General features: G+C 43.0%; 1 long non-coding RNA gene across 1 annotated transcript; it reads right to left on the bottom strand.

The window, feature by feature from the left end:
* Positions 1–612: 612 nt before the first annotated feature.
* On the bottom strand, positions 613–5,161 carry LOC106895967. The gene is made up of 3 exons (XR_001413555.1): positions 3,705–5,161; positions 1,104–1,898; positions 613–940 (listed from the first exon to the last, which is right to left on the bottom strand). It is a non-coding gene; the product is annotated as an uncharacterized LOC106895967 (long non-coding RNA).
* Between the last annotated feature and the right edge of the window lie 2,312 nt (positions 5,162–7,473).

Genomic DNA, 7,473 nt, shown 5'->3' on the forward strand with positions numbered 1-7,473 from the left:
CTGGCACTGGATTTATCAATATGCTCTACACAAAGAATGTGGGTTTCTCCCAGGTTCCTTTTGATGACAGTTTAACTGTCATCAGTTTAACAGTTCAGGAACCACAGATGTACAAAAAGTACAGCAAAATATTTCACCCAAATGATTGTTTTCCTCCCCATCCTACTTTTGCCATTAAAATCAAAAGCAAAGACCTGCTTGCCATATTTCCCTCTGCATTCTAAAATAGCATATTTAGCAAGCAATACACAGCATTGTTATTTCTCATGGTAGGTTAGAGAAACATAAACATCAGTTTTGCATTTCTTAGTTCAGGAACCACAGACGTACAAAAAGCACAGCAAAATATTTCACCCAAATAATTGTTTTCCTTCCCATCCTACTTTTGCCATTAAAATCAAAAGCAAAGACCTGCTTGCCATATTTCCCTCTGCATTCTAAAATAGCATATTTAGCAAGCAATACACAGCATTGTTATTTCTCATGGTAGGTTAGAGAAACATAAACATCAGTTTTGCATTTCTCCTTTAACTCTTCCTTTTTTCTTGCTTACTCCATTACAGATCTGTGCCCTCTGATCCAGAGGATTATATAAAAGAAAACGTGCATCTTTAACTCTTCCTTTTTCTTGGTTACTCTATTTCATTACAGATCTGTGCCCTTGGATCCAGAGGATTATATAAAAGAAAACGTGCCTGAGTCAATCCTTTCGGTTACTTTCCTCATCAGTAAGTAATTCCTGAAAATTACTTCATTCTTTCACAAAAAAACAGGTTGACTTGATTGTTCAATGTTAAAACTCCCCAACTCCGACCTGGAAAAGCAAGAAACATGTAATGGCTCCTCTGTGCCCCTCAAAAACAGCCCGTTCCTGAGCCCAGCGGGGCCAGGAAAAAAGGAGATGGGGATCCAAAGGTGCTCAGAAGAGCATCATCCAGACCTCGCTGGGTCGTAAGTTAAAACTCCCCAACTCCAACCTGGAAAAGCAAGAAACATGTAATGGCTCCTCTGTGCCCCTCAAAAACAGCCCGTTCCTGAGCCCAGCGGGGCCAGGAAAAAAGGAGATGGGGATCCAAAGGTGCTCAGAAGAGCATCATCCAGACCTCGCTGGGTCGTAAAACCCTCCCTCCTCATCCTCGCTGCACAGGACCCACAGAGAGTCCAGCTACTCCTGCATTAAGCAGGCAAAGCAGATTTCACCAAGGCTAATAGTCCCAACAAGAACAACCCCTTCCTATCAAGTCGGCCAAACTTCCCTGGCCTTGCAGGGACACTTTGCCTCTGCCTCACATTTTTTCTTCATTAGCCAATAGTCCTAACGTGGGAAAAGCCTTTCGTCAGAACGACAGGGATTTTGCAAATACTGTACAACTCCCACACGTCGTCTTCCCTCCCGAGGCAGGAAAACAATTCACTCACATTCCCCTTTTCCAACCGAAAAGCCGGTTGGAATGAATAAGAAAAACAGCGTGGTTTTGCGACAGCAGCGAAGCATTCGGCCCGTCCCAGCTGCAGAAACCCTGCAGCTCCTTCCTCCAACCAACCCTTTCATTCCTAGCACATCCACGCTGCTTCTGTGCCCGTTCTTCTCTGGGATAACTGCACCAGGAATGCAACAACTCTTGCCCGGGTGGCTTCTTGGGCAGCACTGTCCTTTCCAAACTTCTACTCCCCCCTGTGGCAGCTTGATGGCAAAAAAACCCCAAAAAGTAGAAATACAAAGCACGCTTCCCAAGTCATGTACTCTACCATCACTCTTCACGAGTTATTTGTGAAGGGAAGAAAAAAGATATTTAAGGTCTAGGTGAGGTCTCACTACAGGTAAGACGGTGAAATAAGAAAGCTTTTCCCAGGGAATTTGAAATTCAGCCCTCTGTGTCTTGTGAGTCCTCTTGTGCCTGTGAGGAGAAAGGAAAAGATGTGGCTAGTTCATATATGCTTTTAAAACTCACCTGAAATTTTTGTCCTAATTCACAGGGCGAACATTGCTTGGGACAGTTTTAGGATGTTCAAATACCTTGGCAAATCTTAAGCAATGAAAAAAGGCAATTGATGAACTGTCTCTTCATCCCATGTCATAATTGAATCTTAACTAATCATACACATCTACCATGCTATTAAGGTTAGGCTTTTCCACAAGATCCATCACGGGTAACTTCCTCACAAGAAATGCACCACAAATAACTTCATAGACTCCAATTTCATAAAGACTCCGTTGTCCAAAATGGTCAAAACAAACACCTAGGTACAGTAAAAACCTAACCTTGATTTCTATTTAAAACCCTTTAATAAAAATGTTATAAATGGAGTAATATGCTCAGAAACACTTGCTGTTAGTGTAAGTCTTACCACTTTTACAACCTGGTGCTTATTACTTAAAAGCCACTCATCACCAGGACATTTGTAGCAACACGGTTGTAAATTTTAGACCTGGGACCACTGCTGTTTGAAACAACTGAGTTTCCTCGATTGGTTCCTTCAGGAAATCAAAATCTCTTAGAAATGTCCCCCACTTCCCTAACAAGGCACATTTCTTCGAGTACCTCCTCTTCTCAGCTCCCTGTGAAAAAAAAGGTCTGACAGAGAATTTCCCAGCACCACCAGAGAGATGAGCAGTGTAAGATGGTTTTCAGACCCGGGCCAGTAGTTGCTAAATTTCACACACATCCGTGGATCAATAAGGAAGCCACCTTGGCTGTTGTAGGTGACATCCTAGTTTCCCCCATCTGCGTCAGTTGTACAGATGTATTTACACAGGTCACATACCACACATCACTTGCTGGAAAAAAAACAAAAAAAAAAAACATCAGCCAGCCAAGCTGGCAGCTGAACCACAGGGAAGAACCATTTTCCTGAAAAATCAAGTGATTTCTAAAATCCTACGTTAATAAGTTGAGGGACATTATGTTCCTCTGTAGGTCAGCTGATGCAGTGTGTTACAAGCCCTCCAGTTTCTCAGGAAAAGAGACTTTGTATTTCCATGTAAATACAAAAAGCCCACACTACACTATACTCAGGCTGCATCAAAAAGTGGGCAAATATTACAGTGATCTCTCTCTCTCTCCACAAGAAAATGCTCTGTTCATCACCCCCCAATGTACAAATCTCAATCCTACCCTATGGACAAATGTCTCCCACAGGATTCTCCACAGGCCTCTGCTTCTCCACAGCAGCTACGACATAAATTAAGAGATCCCATGTTCTATGGCAGAGAAAACTGTAATTTTTAAAGTGAAATTTCTAATCTGGTCAAGTCTTAATTAAACAATCGATGTCTCTCAGCTTGGGGGGAAAAAAACCCACAAAACCTCAAAACTTACCCCAACAGATCTGAGAGAAACAGGGCGAAAAACTGAAAATAAAATCACATGCGTTTTAGAATAAGCAGATCTGATTCATCCCTGCGCACACAAGCTGTGACACGAGTGGGAGGAAGTCTTCCTCCAGCTGTTTTCCAAGTGGTTCCTCTGAAAGAGGGACATCAGAGGATTTCTGGTGGATGTTCTGAATCAAGTCGCTGACCAGGTTTCCTCTCCAGCCAGCGATGCTCATTTTTTATGAATCGTTAACCATTTATAGAATAATTGTCAATGGAGTGGTTAGTGACTCACTGCAAGTCCCACACTTACTACTGCAAGAGGTTGCAAACCTCAAGTCAAATCTGAGAAATAAGCAAGGGAAGGTCTCTTCCCTCCTTTACTCACCTTCATGATTTGTGGAAGGGCTCTACGCTTCCCCACAAAATCCTATGACACAGGTCCAGGACACAGCCAAACCTCTGCACAGGTGGAGTGAATGCTGCTCCCTACGGAATAAAATCAGATATACAGGACCTGAGGGTTGGTAGGTAAAGGACCTTGGCTTATGATCTCTCTTTCATACAGTGTTACAAGTGCTTTGAATACCCATTTAGATTATTCTTCTTCCAGCAATCACTTTGCTGCTTTAAGACCACACACGTTCCTAAAAAAACCAACAACCTACAGCTACTTTCTAAGAACGAAGCCAAAAGCTTAAAGAAGTATTCTTGGTGACTCTAGAAGTAACAAAATATTACACGTTAGAACATAAAGGACATAAGTTGAAATAATGATGATTACGGAAAACAACAGAACTCGGATCTGCTAATGGTTTTGCTTTGCATCTGATGGTTTTGCTTTGTTCATACTTCAGCTCAATGGACTTGGACTTCTCAAGTCCAAGTATTTTGATGGCCAACACTGCATTCGGTGAAATCTGCCCAACTGACGCCAGCAGAGAATCTGACCCAGTATCTCGAGGAACTTGGACTGGGTCCACCAGTTGAGCAGCAAACATTTCCATAGGCCTTACGCCATCCAACTGCTCCTCCCAGCCACCTTCTTCTTCTTCTTCTTCTTCTTCTTCTTCCTGTGGTTCCCTTTGGAGGAGAGCTAACAGTGCTCTAACGAAGCAACACAAATGGCACAATGTGGACAACTCGCCTGACACCTCCTGGGAATTGAAGTTTGTTTGTTTTTTCCCTATTTCACTTTGCCTTTTTTGATTCATCAGCTCACACCTCCCTCCAGAAAAGAATAAGCAAAAGTCCAGCAAGGAGTCTGCTTCAGAGCACTTTCTATGCCTACAGATACATAGAATAAGTTACCAGATGACTTCTAAGAAAGGCAAATACCAGGCAACCACACTCACGATGGAATAAATCTCGTTATTTTTATTCTGTGTCTATTTCTGAGCTAGCAGAGCAAGTCTTGCCTGGAATCTGCCTTTTAAGCAAAAGTCTACTAGCGTAACTTTAACTAGACCTCTCAGGATTTTGGAGATATATTTATTACAATTTTTTTTAAAAAAATATCCTGGTGAGCATTTTGGGAAAGGAACTAATTGGCGTCCTGAAGCCGAGGCAAGCCAGAAATGTTTGAAGCCAGCTAGAAGCCTATCATGATGATAAACAGCTCGGGGTCCAGATGTCCGTATATGGCCAGACTTCCTATAAGACTGACAGTACTGTATGTGCATTGCGTATGGTTCTTGGATCAGATTCACATTCCTGGGGTATGTTTCTCTGGGAGCTTTTGATTTCCGCTTTGAGGGCTGGCTCAGACCTCCAATTGCTCTTAGAAAAAAAAAAATAAAAAAAAAAAATCTGTGACTGAAAGTTGAAAATGTGCAAGATTCTTTCTTTAAGTACACAAACACTCCAAGTCTAGCCACTTTCCTGTAGTCTTGCCAGCTTTTCAGTATGTCTGATATCTGATCAAGTGACTTTTTTTTTTGGTGGGGGGGGGAAGGAGAGGGAAAAAAAAAAAAAAAAAAAAAAAAAGAAGGAAAAACACAAGAGAGGAATGTAGCATATCCACACCTGTACATTTTACAAGACTTCACCAAAGGAACTATACCAACCAAAGCTGATGTAGACACACACAGACCGTATATAGCTGTGTAAATAAGTCTGCTGTAGCGAATTCCTAGTTTCAGCAGGAAAAATATACTATCTTAAAAGCATGTGCTGTATAAACACCTGCATGGAAGTCAAAATTAGTGCATTTTAACCGTTTTCTGCGTCGATGCCAAGACCTACTCCTCCAACCCATGGCGTCTTGTCACCAGAAAGGACAAGACAAAAACCCAACTGGACTCTGAAAGAGCCACCTTTGCTTCCAGGTCCCCTTCGCCCCCACCCACTACCACGGGCAGGTACAGCTTGACATTCAGTGGGCTAATGCCCAATTCACACCAATTCACTTAATTCTTAAGTCCAAATGCCTATTTAAGTCTTTTTTTTTCTTTTCTCAGGGCAGCAAGTGGATGGGGCTTGCTGTACTTGGCCGGCGGTGTGAGGACTTAGGACAGATTTATCCTTTAATTTTGGATTTCCTGACTTTCTGGTGGTTTGTTACTTTTAAACATACTTTTTCTGTCAGTGAGATTCTTAGGTTTTGTTTAATAAAATTGTTTCTCTGAAAAAACCTCTTACATGGAAAGTTATAAAACATGTCTAGAAGCCTCTCTCTCTCTGATGTTCTCCTACCATATTTAGGCATTTAAAAAAGGCATTCTGTTTACCTGGTTACATTTGCATTTTGGTATGCATGTCATACATAGTTTGGTACACATTATTTACCCAGCACTGGGGCCATTGGAGTCTTTTGAGTAAATACAGATTTCAGGAGGCCTCATGGGTTTAGGAACATGTATTATTTACCATAACTGTTCCTCTGGGATTTTGTTTTTTGTTGTTTTTTTTTTTTAAATTCTTTCAGAGCCAATCTCATTTCTTTTCATGGAGAATTTCAAGTAGAAGAAACGAGTATCCAAATGACTTTACCAGCCAAAGTACATGGTGGCAGAATATAAATAGCAGTTTTACAGTACAATATATCCTACTGGGGTTTTACATGAAAACCCTTTCTTTTTCCCTCCAGAATCCTGTGCACACATATTGCTGTATCATAGCCCAGAGGTATGTCTACGTATGGAGGGATGGGAAGAAGGGATGACAGCAGGAGAAAGCCTACATGGAAAGGATGGTGCCTTTGAAGATCTCCATCAGATTTCAGTTTGCTTAGCAAGATGCGTTAAGCCGGTCTCCCTCATTAAACACTAACACACTGCAACAGGTCAAAAGCCAAAACTCTGGCATTCCTGGCCCTTAAAGCGGAGGTCAAACAACATGACATCACTGAATATTCAAATGACACACGGGGGAGGTGGGGGGAAGAACCATAAAAAAAAAAAAAAAAGAAAGAAAACCATAACAGTTATCTGCAATGATTTAATACAAGCCACAACGCTTAGGTCTTGGGGTTTTGGGTGGAATACAAACCACAACACTTAGATTTCAGCAGAGCGGGGTGGCTGGCTCGGCCTCTTCTCCTCCTTGTCATCCCTGGGGTGGACCACGGGCGAGGGCAGGGATGTGCTGAGGAGGAACGTGTTGCTCAGAGATGACAGCTGCACACACACACACAAACACACACACACACACACACACAGAGGCAGTGGGAAAAATAATAGCCACTTCTTCCACGCTTCAGACTCCCTCCGCCGTGCCAAATATTTCAGAGTAAATAGGCGCTTCTCTCTCTCTCTATTCATAGAGAGCATCTATTAGGGAAGGAACACATCACAAATATTCACTATGATTCAGTGGTACACAGTGTCAATTTATACCCGGCAGCGTAATTAATACCTGGGGGGGGTTGGTTTTTTTTTTTTTGGCTGGTACCAAAGCACCGAGACCGTTGGCCACCGGGCACCCTGAGGTTGCCACAAACACCCCCCCCCACACACACACACACTCCCCGGGGGGCTCGGGGCGAAACTGAGGACTGGTCATGAGGGATTCCCCCCTCCACCCTCAAAAAAGCCACCACCGGCCACCGTCCCCCCTCTTCCCGTCCCCGGAGGTGGGAGGTTGGGAGGGTCGGACGGGTTTGGGGGGGGGGGGGTTTGGCAGGGGCGGTGAATCAGGTTTAAAAACCATCAGGGTGA

This window comes from Calidris pugnax, unplaced genomic scaffold (genome assembly GCF_001431845.1).
Source record: "Calidris pugnax isolate Ruff unplaced genomic scaffold, ASM143184v1 scaffold212, whole genome shotgun sequence".
Classification (NCBI taxonomy): domain Eukaryota; kingdom Metazoa; phylum Chordata; class Aves; order Charadriiformes; family Scolopacidae; genus Calidris; species Calidris pugnax.